Source organism: Mesoplodon densirostris, chromosome 5 (assembly GCF_025265405.1).
Source record: "Mesoplodon densirostris isolate mMesDen1 chromosome 5, mMesDen1 primary haplotype, whole genome shotgun sequence".
Lineage (NCBI taxonomy): Eukaryota > Metazoa > Chordata > Mammalia > Artiodactyla > Ziphiidae > Mesoplodon > Mesoplodon densirostris.
This window is the reverse complement of record NC_082665.1, coordinates 139,898,255-139,918,159: the sequence shown is the minus strand read 5'-3', so window position 1 is coordinate 139,918,159 and position 19,905 is coordinate 139,898,255.

Genomic DNA, 19,905 nt, shown 5'->3' with positions numbered 1-19,905 from the left:
TTAATTCTTGCCCCTTCCCTGTGAGTTAGTTATTCATAACTCTACTTTACAGATAAGAAAATAGGGTTCAGGAGAAGTCAAATGACTGGCCAAAGATCACAGAGTAAGTAGCAGAAAACAGCCATCCAAAGGAAGCCTTTTGCCTTCATATTTCATGAACTTCATATATCTTCTAAATGCACAATGTCATCCTTGTAGGCTGTGTTGGTTTCCTCCAGGCCCAAAATTTTATTCATCTTTATATCCGTCACCCCAGTGGCTCTTCCACCTGGCCTAAGTTGAGTTTAATGAGTATATTTCTTGGATAGATTGATTTTGTTCTTTGGGTGAGAATTTGTTCAGTAGTTATTCTATTTTCTTTAAAAAAAAAAAGTATTTTACATTACAAACTTAATTTCAAAGTCCAGAAGGAAACAAACAAAAAACAACAAAAAGAGCCAAACAACAAAAACAAATCAGCATTTCCTCTAAAATGAAAACAATGACATTTAAGCTTCAGTTACACTTCTCGCTGCCCTGCAAATAGCCACGCCAGGACCCAGGGCTTCTTGCTGATTGAGAACACATTTTGAGTTCCCCCCATTGTTCCTGGCAAACCTGCTCCCATGTAGCAAGCAGGATATTCAACTTGACAAGGCTCTTTCTTTCTGGATCAGGGAGGGAGCAAGGTTCTTGTCAGTTTGAATCATGAGCCCACACTTGGCAAAGCTGAATGGACAGGCACAGTGGGGGGAGGTGCCATGTGCACGCCATCCATGAACCCATCATGTGGGCCTCTTTCCCCATCTCCTAAATAACTCTACTGGCTTCTAGCTATCCTGCTCCTAGAGGGTCTCTTTACTATTTGGCCAGCTGATTTGCTTCTGACACTAAATCAACTCGTTATCCAGCTTCTAAAATTTTACTTTAAGACTTCATCATTCTACCAATATTTTTTTCAGAGTTGCAGCTGAGAATATCCAATTCTGCTATTCTCAAGGTTTTAATGTTTTAAAACATATTTCTAAGGATGAAAATGCCTTTTTTTAGAGTCCACATCAAAAGGCTTTTAGAAGTCATCAAAGAAAACTGAAAACCTAGTATATGCAGCTCTAAAAATAGTTTGTCTTTATTATTATTTTAAAAAACTGAGCTTTAAAAGAATGATAAATAGAATTAATAAAAGATGAACTCCGGAAATTCTGACTATGTAATAAAGAAAACAACAGTGTCTTATTATTTCATACCTTTACCCCTAAGAGTTCACACTTCAGTTGTATTTGTTTCAAGAGGAAAAAAGAACAAACTTTACTGGTTAAGAATCCTAACATATGTCTGAAAAGTAAGTAATCTGGCCCCATTTTTCTTCTCATAGGCATTGAGAACAATATTTTTGGTTATTATATGAATGTAGAATTTTATCCTTTGCTGTTTTCTTTTTAATCATGAAATAGCAGTAAAGCTTCTTTTGAATACAGGTAAATCTTTCTTTAAAGTATTTTTACGGCAATGGAACCCATCACAAGCTTTTTGAGGTTTAATTATAGAATTTTGTGGTGCTGTCAGGGTGGGAAAAATTTTTCCTCTTTCCTTCTAGGTTCTTCTGGCTGGTCTAAGAATTAAATTGATATGAGACAGATTAACAGGAGAAAATCAAATTTAAGTTCATATGTAAAGGAACACCACATACATGAAAGGCTCAAAGACAGAAAGGTCAAATGAGGTGTCTATGCCATCCTGAGCTAGGGAAAGTGATAGGGACCTGGGACTTCCAAGGACAGTAAGGTCACTCACGAGATGAGAAGAAGAAGAGCAGATGTTGAGTAATTAGGTGTTTGCCCAGTCATACACATGGGCCACTGACATAAAATTTATCTCTGGTAATTATTCTCATTCTGGGAAAGAACCAACCCTCAATTCTTTAAGGAGGAGATAGTTTCTCTTGAGCCTGAATGGTCTCAGTTGCCTTCAGCTCAAAATAATCCACATGCCAAAGTGACACATCTTCGAATGAATAGTCATAAAGGGGTTCTGAACAGGCCTCCCCAAGATGTGTCACATTGGCATGTGGATTATTTTGAGCTGAAAGCAGTCAAACCCTGTGGGCTCAGAAGGAACTTTTACCTCTCCCTTAAGGAATTTAAACTGGGGAGGCCTGTTCTGAACCCCTTCATGACTATCCAATGCTAAACACGTAAACAAACCAAGTAATTAAGGGAGGGAGAACAAGAAAATGACTGATAATGTTAAAGTCACAGTTGTCCCGTACTTTCAATCATCCTTTTCAATGTTCTCAGCTGAATCTAAATCTCAAGTAATAAAATAACAGTTTGCATAACAAACTCCATTTTTTTGTCTAGTTACCTAATACTAAATGAAACTTCACCACACCTTTACGTATATCTAAATCTTGCCTTGCATTAAGAACCCATAACAGACAATAACTATGAAAACATTGTTCTTTGGGGCTGTTGTCCATATCCTTTTTCAGTCTTTACTTCCTTTGTTTCAGTTACATTCTACTTGTCCCCTTTACCAGAAAGTTGTAGGGGGAACGTATTATCATTACTGACTTAACTACACTTCAGATGTAGATTTTTCCCACTGGAGTACTTTTACGGATTGCTCTAATGCCCTAAATCATCATTGTCATCATTCATTGATAATTATTTTCTGAGTGTTTACTAACCTGGATGGTACCTCACAAGGCCCTGTGATGCTATATATTTTTTCAGTTATAGTTATAGTTCCAGCCCTAAAAGATTTTGCAGTCTAAAACCATGAATATAGACCAGCATTGAAGTTAATGATTATTCATAAAATTTGGACAAGTACTCAATATATATGTACGTGTAACTTATCACTTAAAATTGGAGCTACATAGTATTTAGGATAAAGGTTAGTCGAGGGCTGAGCCAATAGATAAGATCCAGAATAGTCAAGCAGAGATTAAAGTGCAAAGCAGAAAAATTTAGAGAGCAGGATTTTTTTTTTCTCCTGGGGTCTTCAGGGTAGTGAAGATCTCTCCTGCTGTAAACAGATGTGCAGGGAAGATTGAATTACTATTTAGGGTTGGAGGGGGGGTGATCCTTACCCAATAGATGGATGAAGCTTTCATATTAATCATGACAAGAAAGTATTGCTTCAAGCCTATGTTGGTCATTAACCCTGGAGAAGGTGGTCTGAGGATTTGATTATGCTTTCTGAGGTGGTCTTACCCTCTCAGCTTTTAAGAGGGGTTTGAGAAAGGACACCTATGGCAGACTCTTATGTTGATATCATTGGAAATACCTTGGGTGGCAGAGGCTACCAGCTTACCAGAATCTTAAAGAGATTCTACATCATTGAGTGATAACAGGACAGCCCTGGGGTTGGTAGGGGAGCAGTGATAGGAAAATGAGGGGAAGCCACAATTAGGGAAATCTCATTCCCTAATCCAGTTTATAGATTTCTCAAGTACAAGTTGATGCAACACAAAGGTTAGCTAAAAGTTTGATTTCTTCTTTTCTGTTTGTTTGTTTAGTTTTAATATATAGCTGTGTATTCCCATAAAAATGTGAAAAAAATGTTAAAATAGTTCAGAGATGATCAGATGAATGGTTTGCAGTGGGGGCAATAAAGAACATTTTAAAACGGAATATAAAGTCACCTGGAAAAGGCTAGATTTTGAACTAACTGGGCATATTAACATGTGTTATGAGTTAGTGGTCTTGTGATTTTCAAATTATGCCACTGTACATAATAGAGTGTTGTTTGATAGGCCTCACTAAGTGGCCTGGCACTAAACCAGATCTGTCATCTAGAGGAAAGGAAGGCAATTCCAATTTCATCCAAATAAGCTCATATTAAAATACGGAAAAACAAATGTGACACAGCTGCCATAGCCTGGCCAAGTTAAAATGCTTACAAATATTTTATGTCTGTAATATAAGACCGCTTACTAATGGGAGAATATTATGTGTAAAAGAGTGCCAGATTGCCTTTGATATAAGTTGGTAATAAAAATGCTATAGGGTTAGTTTTTATGGTTCTTGTAGGTTATAATAACATGCTTCCTGTGTTATTACTTTAACAGACACTAAGAGAAAAACCTATACGGTGTGGTCACTTTCCTTAAATAGCATGTACAACACGTGCACAATCAGCTAGGATATTGAATCAACAATTTATTGGGCCTTGTTACATATCTTGGAAGTAATAGTTTATTTAAACATGTGCCTTTTCTTTCCCGAGGAGAATTTCATGTGTGCTCTGGAGCATGATATGTTCTACTGCTATACAAATATGAAAATATGTAAGAGTCATGTTTTAGTCAATACTACACAATGTTCTTTATTTGGAGGAGAAGAATATAGCTGAGTTAAAACAATATAACATGAGGAAGTTCTGAAATATATGAATAAAGACACCTTATTTATTATACAAAGTTAAGGAATTTCCCCTTGGGGAAAAGAAAATGTAACACATCTACTGATGTCTTTGAAACAAAAAAATAGGCTCCTAAAAAGAATGGTGTAATTTCCATCATTTCAATCTATAATGTAATTAGGAAATATAAGAATAACATGAAGGAAAATAATCCCAACAGTTTAGGAGGCCATTTGGTAAAGGGAAGATTATAGTGATATTTTGGTTTTGACTTCAACATAGGATTTTTAATTTGCTTCTTTAATGAATATTACTTTAGGAGACAAACATGTATGGATACTTGTAATGTCAATCCGGAAGTACTGAAGTGTTCCTGTAAAAGAGTATCATCAACATTGAATTTGAGTCACCTCCCTCTGACACATCCTAACCAACTCCTTGACCTTGACCTGTTGACTATTAACTGTGCTATTTCTAGAGATAAATCCAACAGAATAACATTATTGGAGTTGATGTCAGGTTTTATTTCAAGCATGGGAAGACATTTTAAAGCAGATGTGGTTATGGCATTCCTTCAACCACTCTACGTATGAGCTAATTATTCTACCTTCATGCTGATCTGGCCCACACACAGTGCTTCTTCTTGAGAAAGTGTTTTGCAAGTATTTTCGATAGAAATAAATGGGATTTTCATCTAGTCCATATTTAGGGTGATACTCAGTAATTAAATAAAAAGTGATGTAGTTTGGGGTCAGATATGCAAAAACTGAGATAGTGTGGTAGCCAGAATTCCAAGATGGTCTCCAAGAGTCCTGCCCTTTCATGTACATGCCCTGTAGAATCCTCTCCCTATTAGTGTGGGTGGAGCCTGTGAATATCATGGCATATTACTCCCATGATTTTGTTACACTATATGGCAAAAGCGAAGTGATTTTACACATGTGATTAGGGTCTTTAATCAGTTTATTTTTAATTAACCAAAAGAGGAATTATCCTGCATGGGTCTGAATGAATCAGTGAGACTTAAGAGGTAAGAAATAGCAGGAGACTCCCTCCTGTTTGCCTTGAAGAAGCAAAATGCCATGGTGTGGAGAGGACAGGGTGGCAGGGAATGGGCCTCAGCTGCAAAGGGTTGAATTCTGCCAATAGCCAGTGAGCTTGGAAGAGGACTCCAAGATAACATGAGATTGTACCTCCAGCCAACACCTTGACCTTGAGGAAAGGACCCAGCTAGAGCATGCTCAGACTCCAGACCCACAGAAATGGTAAAATAATAAATAGTAAATGTATGTTGTTTTAAACTACTAAGTTTGTGGTACAAACCTATTTGTCACACAGCCAATACAGATAGTCTACCATTCTTTTTGTCAGGGTTTAGTTGCTCTTACTCCTAGAAAAGTCTCTTGCTGAATTGAAGTCCACGCCTTGGTGTCTGTGTTCTAAGGAAATAGATAATTGCTGGAAACTGCCCTCCTTGTAATAACTAGTAACTTTCCCTTAGATTTCTCATCTATACATCAAGAAATCTGGATTCTATTAACTTTTATAGGTAAACTTTTAACCTCTATCTTCACTTAACATTCCTATAATACACATTTTTAGTTTTTATGATGTTTCTTTCTGAACTCACTTCAGTCTTCTCACATATCCTGTGTTGACTTAAATAGATTCGAGATCCCATAAGGAACTTGCCACTGATGATAGAATAGAGACATTAATCCTTGCTCCTATATTCCAGGCATCCTTGCATACTGTGTGTAGGAGAATATCCCATTCATTTGGCTTTTTGCCTACTTGTTTACTTGTTACTATTTTTCACACCAGCTAGAAAATTTTTGATTCAAACTCAATTCGGGTGCCCATTCTGACCTACAGCTCTTCTCTTTATCATTGAAGCCATAGCAGACATTTCCCAGTTTTAACTCTGTTTGGAATCAATAGAACAAGGAAGGTATTGACAGCTTGTTTCTGTTTTTTGTTTTTGTTTCATTTTGTTTTAATTGTGGTAAAAAACGCATAACATAAAATTTATCTTTACCATTTTTTTTATCTTAACCGTTTTTAAGTGTACTGTTCAGTAGTGCCAAGTATATTAACATTATCGTGTAACCAATCTCCAGAACTTTTTCGTCTTGCAAAACTGAAACTCTATACACGTTAAATAACTTGCTATTTCTCCCTCCTTACAGCCGCTACAACCACCATGTCACTTTAAGTTTATATAAATTTGAATACTCTAAATATCTCATATAAATGGAATCATACCGTATTGGTCATTTTATGACTGGTTTATTTTGCTTAACCATGTACTCAAGGTTCATCTACATATTAGTCAGGGCTTTATATTAGGGTTCTCCAGAGAAACAGAACCAATAGGACATATATCCTATTGGTTCTGGGTTTTTTTTTAAATAAATACTATTTTATTATTTACAAATACATAGTAATCATAAGGGTACATGTCACAAATTACAAATGGGAAAAGTACAAGGAAAAGTTAAGACAAATGCGTTAAATGACAACAAGGTATCCATTAATATGGAATCCATTTAGAATAAAACAGCTCTTTTCTAAAGTTAGACAAGGCCAAGAGCATGTACATTGTTGAGTAGGAAATGCCAGTTACCTAGAAATATACTTCTACCAAAAAGTAGAAATGTGTTAGTAGTGTACCTAAATTAAATCATAGCATATAAAGGTCCAGTGTTCCACAGTACAACCATTGGTTTTAGGCAGGAATCTGTGAGAGACTTGACTGGCTATCTTGTTGGAAGAGGAAAGCCCCAGGACTGATTAACTTCTCTACCTTCCATAAAGCTTTGTTCAGGTGACTCTGGAATGTGGAATTTTTGCATATATGGAAAAATTGAGATTGGGTGGTAGGCAGAATTCCAAGATGGCCTCCAAGAGTCCCATCCTTTCATGTACATGCTCTGTAGGCTCTTCTTTCCATTCATGTGTGGGACCTTTTTGCTTGTTTGTTTTTTTTAATATCTTGTATGGTAAAAATAGAAAAAAACTAGTTTTTTGTCCAAAGAGGTAAAAAGATACTCCTATAGTCACAGCTCTAAGGATGAGTTAAGTAGTCTCTGCCTCTCATTTGTGGATTGTAGTGTAAGTTGATTTGAACCATAGCTTCTCCAGCTTTAATAATTTATCAAAAGCGAAAATCATACTGTAAAGATACATCAAGAAACAAAGCTTGTGGACATCAAACTTGATCATGGCTCTTTTTGTTTCGTGACTTCAGCTGCCCTTGATTGTGTATTTCTGTGGAACAAACACTCCTATGTTACCACTTGGCACCATAATGAACTGATGTATATTCCCAGTGGCATCAGGAAAGTTGAGAAGGAAGATGAAGCAGTGCAGTGAAATGAACATTAATACCGGGAAAGGGTATCAATCAATTCTGGAATCACCCACTTGTTTAATTGAAAGCAACATGATCTAGCATTAAAATAATCACATCCTAAATCAAACAATGTAACTATGAAGTACACTAAGTCAACAGTCAAAGAGAGAGAAGTGAAACATCACCACCTCCCTCCCCCTCCTCCTCTCTCTCTCCCTCTCTCTCTTTCTCTCCCCCTCTGGTTGTTTTCTTTAATTGTGAAGTTTACTCCTGTACAATTTGTTTGATCTTCTTCCCTAATTCACTGACTTGTTTAGTTATTTTTCTTTCTTTTTTTGGAGTATCATTGTGCAGACTATTTCAGAAACAGGAAATGATTGGCTATGGAATAGCAATGATAGTGCCTTCCTTCAGGGTTTTCTGAGTAGTTGACCTGGGCATTTATTGTCTGGCTAAAGCTGTACAAGTAACTCTAAAGTGGGAGGGCAGACTCCTGAGATTCCCATAATGAGTCCTGGGGCCAGAGAAAGGGGGCAAGGAGTCTATATAACTTAGAGCTGCTGTGAGGGATAAGTCCTTTAGCACTTGGTGGACAGACAATCTGCATACCTTAAGAGAAAGCCTGCTTTGCCCAGATGCTTATTTCCCCCTCTGTGGAGCCACAACTTCTGCAATCAGGGTTCTGTCATCAGAAATTGCCTTTACTGCCAGGTATACAGGTACTGTCATTTGGGTTAATGAAATGAATTTAGATTTCATACATTTTGACCTTCATCTCATCTACACATATAGGTGAGAGAAATAAAAAGAAGCACCAAGACATAAAAAGGGAAAACCTTATCTGAAGGGAAGAGAGTTAGTATAGGAAACAGGAGAAAATATTTAAATAGTTATAGTTAGTATCTTCATGGAGATTTTAAATAATAATATCACATCTACTACAATAATTCAACAACAGGCAGCACTGAATAAATTCCTGGAAGTTAAACTTAATTCCCCATGTGTCACTTTTCATTTTTCATTTATTAAGCTGCTTTTCAAAACCAGTGTTGTAGATTTCAAAGTGTGGTCCCTGGACCCGCAGCAACATTAGCATCAACTAAGAACTTGTTAGAAATGTAAATTCATGAGCCTCAACATAGACCTTTTGAATTAGAAATTTTAGGTATGGAGCCCAGCACTCTGTTTTATTGAGCCCTGCAGATGGTTTTGATGTGTGCTGAAGTCTGAGAATCACTGCTTGACTGCATATTAGAATCAGTACTGGTGACTGGCTCCTACGCCATGCAATTCTGATTTAATAGACTTAAGGTGCAATTTGGGCTTCAGGAGTTTTAAAAGTTCCCTAGGTGATTCTAATGTGCAGATAAGATGAGCACCAACGATCTAAAGCCATTGGGCATGAATAATTAGATCCCTTTCCAGATCTGGTTAGAGCAGTGGTCCCCAAACATGTCTACTCTTTGGAATCACTTGGAGAACTTCACAGACAACTGCTGTGGTATAGCATCCCTAGAGACTGTGATTTAATTGGTCTGGGGTGTGGCCTGGACTGTAAAAAACAAAAGTCAGGTTATTCTAATGTGCAAAATTTGAGAAACAATGGGTTAAAAGCTAAATTCCTTGTTCTAAAGATACATTTCTAGATGCTAAGACTAAATTCCTAGATCTAAAGCAGACACTAGGTGTATGATCTTTATAAAGACTAATTATATAGATTTATTTTATATATATATATGCACACACACACACATAACTGAACTAAGATTTAACTGCCTCCTGACATCCCTAAACAAAATTAAGCCTAAAAAAAAAAAATGATTTGTAGCCCAAGGTAAGGTACAGAGCTTCTCAATCTTGCAGTGCATTAGAATGTCATGGGAGGTTTTAAAACCTCTAATACTTAAGTCTCAGCTCAGACCAATTAAATACAATTAAATCAGAACCTCCGGGTGTAACTGAGGTATGAGGATTAAATCAGAACATTGCAGAGTAATCAAAGATTCAGTATTATTGAAATATCCTCAGAAGGTTCCAAAGGGCACATGAGGTTGAGAACCATGTGTTAGAGTGTAGCCTTACTTCAGGTGAAAAGGAGATTTGCTTATTCCAATTTTCTCATAGACCATGGAGGATCTGGGCCAGCTTTGTGTGCTCAGGAATGAAATGACAATGTCACCATCAGAGGTAGTGATACCCACATGAATATAGGACCTTGTGTAATAAGAATCTGTCTGGTATACTTTTGGCTTTTATTAAAGTGGTTTGGCATTTGGTGTCTGGATGCCCCCTGTACAATTCACCAAATGATCTGTTAATATTATTTTTCATTATTATTACTAAAAGTAAAACTTCTGAGCTGCCAAACTATTGCAGTAAAACTAAGTTGCAATAGCTTATGTTAGTGAAGTGATTTTCAACCAATGGTGATTTTGTTACCCAGGGCTATTTGACAATGTCTGAAAATATTTTGCTGGTCACACTGTGGGGGCAGGGAAGTCTTCCACTGGCATCTAGTGGGTAAAGGCCAGGGAAGCTTCTAAACACCCTGTAATGCACAGGATGACTTCCCACTCCCATAAAGAATTATCCAGACTAAAATGTCAGTAGTGCCAAGGTTGAGAAATCTTGCTTTTGTGGAAAGCCTACAGGCTTCTACTATTTCACAGGAAATTGTAGACCAAAGGTAGAAAGTCTATTACAAAGAAGAATTTGCTTGGAGGAGCTTGTAGAAAATCTCCAGAACTTCTTGATAGAACCAAATACTCTGAAGATCATAACTTTTTCCTAAGAAACTCAACCACACAGTGGTTTTGAATTAACACAGCATCTATTTAAAGTTTGCTCCTGTATTTCTCAAAGTAAATTCAAACTTACAATATCAAATATATTCTAACAATAGAACCCCATCTCTGTGTAAATATATTTAGACCAAACAAATCATCTAGAGGGTTTCTTATTTCCATGCTTTTGTTCCCTAAGCCCTCAGTGCCCTTCTCTATCTTCTATCCAGGGTAGCCCAGGAACATTTTTTAAGTGACCGATGAGGAGTCAAATCCTCCAGAAAGCCTTGCGTGGCCTGGGACCCCCATATAAAAAGAGCTTCCCTCTTTCATGTTCTCATAATACTCTGTGTGCGTTTCTATCTCACATAAATGTTTTAAAATATGAACCTAACTCCTTAATAAGCTGCATTTCTTGAAGGTAGAGCATTTGCTCTGTAGCACCAAGACCTAGCAGAACCGCTAGCACATTGCAGGTATTCAAAGTTTTGTTAAATGAACAAATGAATGGTGATACATTTGCATCATTAATTGTTTTAAGGCAATACCAGGGAAACAACTCTTGCAAGAAATTTTATTTGGGTAACTTAGATCTATCATATCAAAAACGGTATTGAAGTTCACTCAACCACAAAAGCCCACATTTATGCTTAGACTCATTTATCACTGCTGCTTCCTGCTTTTCCTAGTCACTTTCAGCTCTCATTTTAAAAGTTCAAGGTCACTGAGCACAAATAATAGTTTCTCTTCCCCATATAAAATACTGGAAAAACTTAACCAAAACGGAATAGCAAGAATCTATGGAGTTTAGTGTTTTTTTTCAAACTCATTATTTCAAAAAAAGTCTTCATGAGAATACATTTTGCTTGTTTTAAAATATTTTTACAAAGAAAAAAAAGAGCTTGAACCTCTGACCTTCTTAGAATATGTTTTCCCACTCCTTCTAGCTATACCTGCCAAAGTCCTAGGTCTAGGCACTTGTAAGATATTTTTAATCATTTGTGCCTATTCATTTTGATTAAAGAAATTGGAGGAAAAAGGGAAGTGAGCCATTCCAGAAAGGGCTACAGAAAACATGTCATTAACATTTTTCTACCGCCAAATTTAGTCATCAGCTTAATTGCTGAGATTTAATTGTTCTCCTGAGGCTTTCACAGTGACTGCTTCATTGACCATCTTGTTCAACAAAGTAAATATACGTACTGACTCTGAAATTCTATATTATTTCTGGGAAAAGAGCATCATTTAGTTGATAGAGAAAGCAAATGTATTTAGTTCAAAATATGTATTTGGGAGAGTTTTGGAGAATAGTCTGTGCAAATCTAAGAATACTTCCCGTTCCTTCAGACCCTGACAGCTAAGAATATCAATGCACCACTTACGCATATCAGAGTCGGCAGCTACTCAACAAACCTCCAGTAAAACCTTCTTCCCCTTCACTTATATTTAACAAAAATAGAAAACCACTGAATTGCAGACTAAAGAAAAAGCAAGTCTATAAACTTTAAGTCTGACTCACTAAGGGACTTTTGATGTCTTCCCTGGTGCTGTATCTCAAAAGTCTCTGTACTTTAGCTGCGTTTCTGGGAGTTCTCTTCCTGTTTTCCCAAGATAACTTTGTATTATGGAGAAGAAGATAAGAAAGGAGTGTTGTATTTTGGAGCTAAGAGACTAGGTTCCTATATATGCCCTTTCTCACTGCTACTGACTTGTACTCTACAATTAACATCTACATAGCATTCTATTCTCTGTATTCCCCATAAATCATCACCGGATACAGTTTAATTTAAAGTAAAAGACCAGTTAAGCCTTATATCATTTCATTATACCCACCACAACTAAATTTGTTTCTATGTATAAATATACAGATTTATGTGTATTGTTCCAGAAGCAAAGTTTAATGGTCCTGGAAACCACTAATTGTGTAATGTGATAGATGTCATAGAAAGAAAAATATGAGATGCATTTTTCAAAGTTATATATACACACATACCCATATGTGTCTGGGGATGTGCCTACTGGATGTAGAAAAGTGGGAAGCATGAAGGCTTAGTTGAGAGTGGCATTTGAGGAATGGCAAAGACACACAGCTTGAGGAAATACATAAATAAACATTGTAACCTCCTCTCCACAATATAGGTGAATCAATTACCTGTAAATGAGGGTGTTGAACAAGATTATGTAGATTTCTTATTTCTATGAAATTTTAGGATTCTATGAATGAGTTGTTTTTTTTTCCTAAAGCAACACACATGCCCACTAAAGTTTAAATTAGTATCTTGGTCCATCTTTTTCACTTTTCTGATCACTTAACAGTTAACTTTTTCTTCAGATTCTCTGTGAATCCTTCATTGAACCATTAGAGGTTGTGTTCAGAGGTTTAGTAAGGGAAGAAAATTGTGGAGAATGTTTTACAAAGTAAGAATACAAAAAGCTAAGTGATAAAAGTTGCTCTATCTCTTTTAAGGGGCAGTTGCAACAAATGACAACATTTTCTTCCAATTTTCTTATTTTCAGCAAATCAGCTTACTTTGAAACAATTCATTACTTAAAATTATTTCAAGATGTATATGCTGCATGAGGGGAATGACTTGTCCAGTTATCTTAACACTTATTCCTAACATGTAATGTAGTCCTGGATAGGCAGTAGCAGTCAAGCAGTATTGTTTGCCCATGGTAAAATGCTACCACAGGGAAGGAGGAGTCTCCAATATTTTTGTTTTCTGGAAAATGAAACAATAGCTACTAGATGTACTACTGTTAAATTACAGCTCTCTATTCCAACATATAAACTTGGTTGCAGATAACAGTATCTACTCTAGTTAGTTTAACTAGTAGGGGATTATTAAGAAATATTAGAAATGTAACAAAACCTTTGGAAGAGCTGAGGGAATAGATTCTAGATTGAGCTTACAGTAATAATTCCAATCATCACACTGCAGAACTGCCCATACCAGAACCATAGTATTTTTAAATCTCATACAAATGCATCTGATTAGTGGAAAATGCAGCTCATGTAAAGGGGGCATATGTAAAATTTTCAGATTTTGGGGAGGTTTACAATGTCTGAGACTACCAAAATATGAGAATGGGGTTCAGAAACTTGGAGACATCCACAAATGACAGATACCTACTCAAGAATCCTACGCAAGAATCCTCAATACTGTGATTTACCTTTACTTTTGCTATGATTCTAATTTGAGATCTGAGGGCCAGAATAAGAAAAACCAGTAAGTTAATGGCTGTTCAGCATTGAAATAATGCAACAAAAAGTCAGGATTTGTTTGTTACCCTGTACTGAATTATGTAATTTAGCAAATATTTTCGACTTCTTTGATATGGCATCAAATTCCATTTTAATATGGGGAACCTAATTTATCAGTTCAGAACCATTGTAACAAAAATTATATCTCTAGGTTTCTAGTGAGTGGTTAGGCCATAAAGTCTGGATCAAGCCAGGGGGAATTCCATGGTGGTCTAGTGGTTAGGACTCTGTGCTCTCACTGCCGAGGTCCTGGGTTCAATCCCTGGTCGGGGAACTAAGATCCCACAAGCTGCACAGTGCGGCCAAAAAGATCCAAAGGTTTCAGTTCACATAGCTTTCGGACTGCTGGAATTTCCAATTTACTTTGAAACAGCCCTCTACAGAGAGTACATGTTGACATGATAAAGTCAGAATGACCTCCCCATAAACACAGTCTTAATTTTCTCTAGATAACGACTAGCTGGCTATTCTCTCCAGACCTAGGCAGCCTCTTCCACGTGGGTATGGAAGAATTCAGAGTAATATAAGAATTATATGAATGAAATATATAAAATTAATATACAATCATATATAAATAGATACAAATAAACATAATGTAAATAATAATATAAGAATACAGGGACTTTGAGTCTAAAGTAAAATTTGTTTTTATATTTGACAAATGAAAACTATCATCCACATTTGAGCTTTCCAGAGTATAAAAACAGTGTAATGAAATATTGGAGGACCAGACTCAGTTTTACTAGCTTTCTTTTCTTTGGACCAAGTAGGTGTGGTAAACATTTCATACAAATAACAGCATGTGCTCAAAGTTCAGGCAAGCAATTTCTTAATGAAAACAATTAGTAGCATTGGCAAACACTTATCTTGATGTTTTCTTTTTCCAAGCCTATGACTAGATCTATGTGAGAAATACATGTGCATTTATGGCGATTCCTTTCACAATTTGTGCTCCCCAAAATATTTTCTAGGACTGACCTCATCTCTCTCTCAAGCAACGTCTTCCCCCACCTGTTTCCCTTACTGTCATGCCAGCCTCTCCCCTTTTCCTGTCCCTCATGGCCATAGCCACGTTTTATATTTTCTTCTTTGTTGCTGCTTCTGCCCAATCTTTCCCTGTGCTGCTTTCTCTTTCTTGCTTTTGCTCTACTTGTTTATGTTCATCTTAATAAACTTTTATAAAATTTTCTTGCATATACTGCTCTTCCATATAAACTCAAATGGGCTGTCACCCAATGGGCTGACAGTAGGGCCAATCCTTTAAGTGGCAGTTTTGGGAGAAGGGGTGGCATCTAGGAAATGCTGGGATGATGGTACCTGCATGGCTAAAATGGACATGTATTCTTTTCTTTATGGGCTGTGAAATTTGACTCTGAATGTTGTTAAGAGAGCAGGCTTGTGATCCTAAATTTTAGGCTATCATCAATAATACTGAAGGAAAAATAAAAGAACACTATCGATGTTTAAGAAAGTTTTCAGAGCAAAGAAATGTCAGAGGCCTTTACCAAATAAAATGTGTTCAATCTCACACTCAGACACTTTGCATAAAGAGTAGGGCTGAAGGATGCAAGTATGGCTAAAGCTGTCTTTAGGAGGTGGTGGAATGCAACAAATATTGTGAAGAATATTTTTTAGCTAGCAAAAGAACGTTCATAATCTCTAAGGATAATTACATTTTTTTTTACCCATTTATATGTCCTTCTTTACCAGAATAAGTGTTCAGTGAACAAAATGGTTGTTATCGATTAATTGATTTTTTAATAGGATGGTTTCTGACTGTTTATCACATCTGGCAAAGAATGTTAATATAACTTTAGCTCCAGGGGACTTTTGAACAGGAGAAAATTTTCATGAACAAGAGAAAGCAAGAGAGAGAGAAAGACCAAAACAGAGAGAAAAACAGAGAGACAGAAAGAGACAAAGACAGAGAGACACAGAAAGGCAGATAGATAGAGCACCTTTTCATGAATGCAGCTAGCTGATTGAGGTTGCAAAAGCAAATATGGTATAGCTGTTTTTAGGGCTTCTATTCTAGCAGGGAATCAGTCCTGTGGGAGAGAGTGATATATTCTGTCTCAAGGATCAAGGAATTCTTCACAGAAGAGTTATTGCCTGAACATGGTTTTTAGAGCCTATTTCTCAAAGTTTAGAGCAGTTATTCTCAGTTCTTTGCTGAATAGTAGGAAAAAAAATATTACCTGAGAAGTACTTAAATCACACCATTGTCCAAACATCTTGTGAGTGTTTCCCCAAAGCCTCCTCCAAGATCCTAGGTTATTCTAATGTGTAGCTTGGGTTGAAAATCATTGGTGCAGTGCCCGTTATTTGTATCAGGAATGCCTAGGTTCTTAGGTTCTAGAGTGGGGGACACTTTGAACAAATATCTCAAATGATGCTTTATATACCTAGGTGTTTGAAAACTTTAAACAATAGACAAAATGTTAGTAGGTGGATTGACAGTGGTGGGAGAAGAAGACGTCCCACGTAGTGGCAACAGTCTGTGCAAACCCACAGAGATGTGGAGCTGGATGGTGGGTGAAGAGGATGAAGATGAAAGGAAGAGGCTCTGTTATGAAGAGTGTAGTATGCCAGCTAAGGAGCCTGACTCTTGCTAGGCAGACGAAGAGAGCCATGAGGGTTTTAAAGCCCAAGTGACATGCTCAGAGATGAATTTATTAAGACCATTCTGGTGGGAGTGTGTAGGAAGGACTGAAGAAAGGAAGACAAATATGGAAGCTATTGAAAAGGTCCAGGTGGTAGATAGAACAATGATGAGGAAACAAAAGCCCCACATACATTTAAAAAGAAGGGTTCATAGAACTTAGAGAGGTACTGAGAAAAAGAAGAGGACTTGCATGTTTGTTTGTTTTTGCTTTGAATGGCAACAGCAGCACCTGGGTTTTCGATTCTACATGTAATTATAAAGGGAATAACACATACCCAATCCATGTTCTCTATGAATATTTAATACAAATACATGAATGCAGAGAAACAAACAATATTGACATGTAGAAAAAGGGAAACACTATCAATCAGTAAATGAATTTCCTTTAGATGGTCACAAGAAATTTAGTTCACTTGTTGAATTTTAAGGTGAATAATTGCATGCACCATCAACTAAATTGAGATCTAGCTTTGGGAATACAGTTTTGAAAATTCAGACGTAGTGTAGCAAGACTGAAAGGTAAAGTCATTTATTTTCTGACCATCCCAGGTTTTATGAAACTGACTTAGAACTTGAGGAAACAGCTCTGATTGGGAACTAGACCTCCCATAGCTTCACCTATTATATCAAATTCTCTCTGGAGTTTGAACTGGAGACAACTTTATTTTTGAGTGTTTTTGTTTGGTTGTTTGGATTTAACAACTATATGTGAGAAATAACTAATAAAGTTGTCTTCAGGAGTGCTGTGAATGTAAAATGTGAACAAAAACATAATAATGTACTTAATGAACTATAAAAATAAAAGGGTAGATTAATATCCTGTGAAACTTTAGCAAGCTAATTATAAGAGAGGCCAATGCACATGTATTTTACTTAGCTCTGTGTGGGAAGGGAATTTCCCATATCCCCGTTTCATAGGAGATCACTGGTGTGCTGGATCACAGAAGCAAAAAGGGCATGATGTTCATTCAGGACAGAGTGGGAAAATTAAAAATACAGCAATTATGGCAACTGCATGTGTTGTTTTCAAATTTCAATCATTTATTTAAATTTTTTAACAACTCCCAAGTGATACATATAGTTTGAAATAAAATTATCAAAAAGGAGTAAAGTCATGTTTTGGAGAGAGTTACAAGTACAAAAAAATGATCATGTCACTGGAAATTGGAAAACTTCCATGGACACTAGCAAAATAGTGTATGTAAGTCAATACATAGAAGGATTAGTTCATTTATTACTTAGTTAGTTAAAAGATTTTAATGAAAATAGCCATCATCTCTCCTAATTATAAGAAAAATTCATACACACTGAAAGCTTTTCAGAAAACTATGAAGAAGAAAATAGATATCATATATTTTCTTCCTCTACCCAGAGATGACTACTACTGATTTTTTGGTTATGCATCCATGAAAAATAACCTTGAAGGTTATCTGCCTTAAGCTCTTTGCATAACCTGCTCTTTTTTTCTTAGTAGTGTGGTGTATACACTTTTTAAGGTCAACTGTTTAAAATGGTTGTAAACTGCCCACTATTAGATATTAAGATCTTACCATTTAAAAAAATATAACAAACCTTCAATAAGCACCCTTGTACATACACCTTCCCACACTCATCTAATTTCTTTCCTAGAAAACTAAGTTAGTAACCTCAAATTATAAAACCAAATTGATGTTTAAAGAAAAATCAGTGTATAATTCACACTTATATTGTTACTGAAAATGTTCATGTTTAAGCCCTAACCAATTTCATAGCAAAAAGAGTCTGTCTAAACAACTTTTAATGTGGTTTTGAACATTTATATATTTTTTGTACATGATCCTGCTCATTACTACATTTTCTATTGTTTTATTGTTCATTATAATTTTTATGTAATTCAATCTATTAAACTTTTCCTTGGAAAGCTCTTCCTAACCTTAAAACTATAAAAATAACTTCCTAAATACTCTTTATGTTTTATTATTATTTTCTTCCAATTAAATCATTAATTCATTTGAGTTTTTGATATAAGGAAAGAATATAATATTTTTGAGTCAAAATCAAATTGTTCCAATGTCATTTATTCTTTAATCCATCCTTTGCCTGCACTGATAGAAAAATTCTAGTTTTACCACATAATAAATCCTCATATATACTTAAGTCTGTTTCTGGGATCTTTAATGTATTCCATTGATTTTTTTTACCCCTATTCTTTTCTCAGGAACAGTTTAATTGATTATATTTTTAAAACAAGTTTCTGATACCTGGTAGAGTAAATCCTTCTCATTTTTATTTTTAAATTGTTTTCTGGTAATACACATTATTTTATTGTGATAAACTTCAATATAATCATCAGTTTTTTCTTAAGTTCAGTTGGAGTATTGACTAATTACATTCATAGGTTAATTTTTAGAAAACTTATCCATACAATGCAGAGTGTTACCATGAAAGAATATGATATGTGACTCTAAGGTTGTTGTTAACTCTGTAGTCGAGATTTAAAGTTTTCTTTACATAATTACTGCCTAATTCTTGTTAGGTTTATTCCTAAGTGTTTTATGTTTTTTGTGTTTGTCTTTATGGTTGTTATTGCTATTTTGAATGGATCTTTACATAGTAATTTTGCATATTTATTTTGGAACTGATTCTCTTATTGAATTCTTAATTTTCCTTTGATTCTCCTGGATCTTCCTTATATTGTATAACTTGTAAATTGTACTACTTTTACCCTATCCTTTCTATATTTATAAGTTCTATTATATGATAGCTCTTTTGAAGCAACATTAAAAATAGTAGTGACTGTATACAAACCCATTTGGTCCTTGATTGAAATGGGATTATCTGTTGTATTTTGCTGTTAGAAATAAAGCTTGCTACAGGTATTCAGACACACACACAGATATAGATTTTAATAAATGTCTTTTTTTGTTATCAATTGAGATGATTATATGACTTTTTCTTTTCCTGAACCATTAATGTGGTGGACACCATACATATCCTACTCATATGGCACAAACAGATAATTATAAATTTCTGTTCATTGTGAGAGCAATTTAAATTATTTTTGTCTGACCCAGTGATCTCCAAATTGGGATGCTACATTCAGGTAACTGAGAGAAAAAGTGTTAAAGCTTCAAATTGGCCAGAAATTTTTGGACCTTCTCATCGGAGTTACCTTTTATTAGGGTTGCCATGTATTTGGACCTATATAGTATTCTCAGTCACCTTTGATCAGTGATGAAAAATTGCTTCAAGAAGGCCTTCATTAGGAACCGGGGTAAGACCAATAAAGTGGCTTTGCTGAAGTGTCTTCTGAAGACTCTGCTTTGTCACTTCTCAAAACAGAATAAGCAGGTCTGATTCTGATCTTTGTGGGGCTAAGAGGAAGAGAGCAAATGGAGGCCCACTACTATCTATAGCGATTATTTTAAATTGTAAAACAATCTGACAATTAAATATATTCCCATCATCTTACATTGACAAATATACTGACAAAAATTCTTTGCCTGACCAA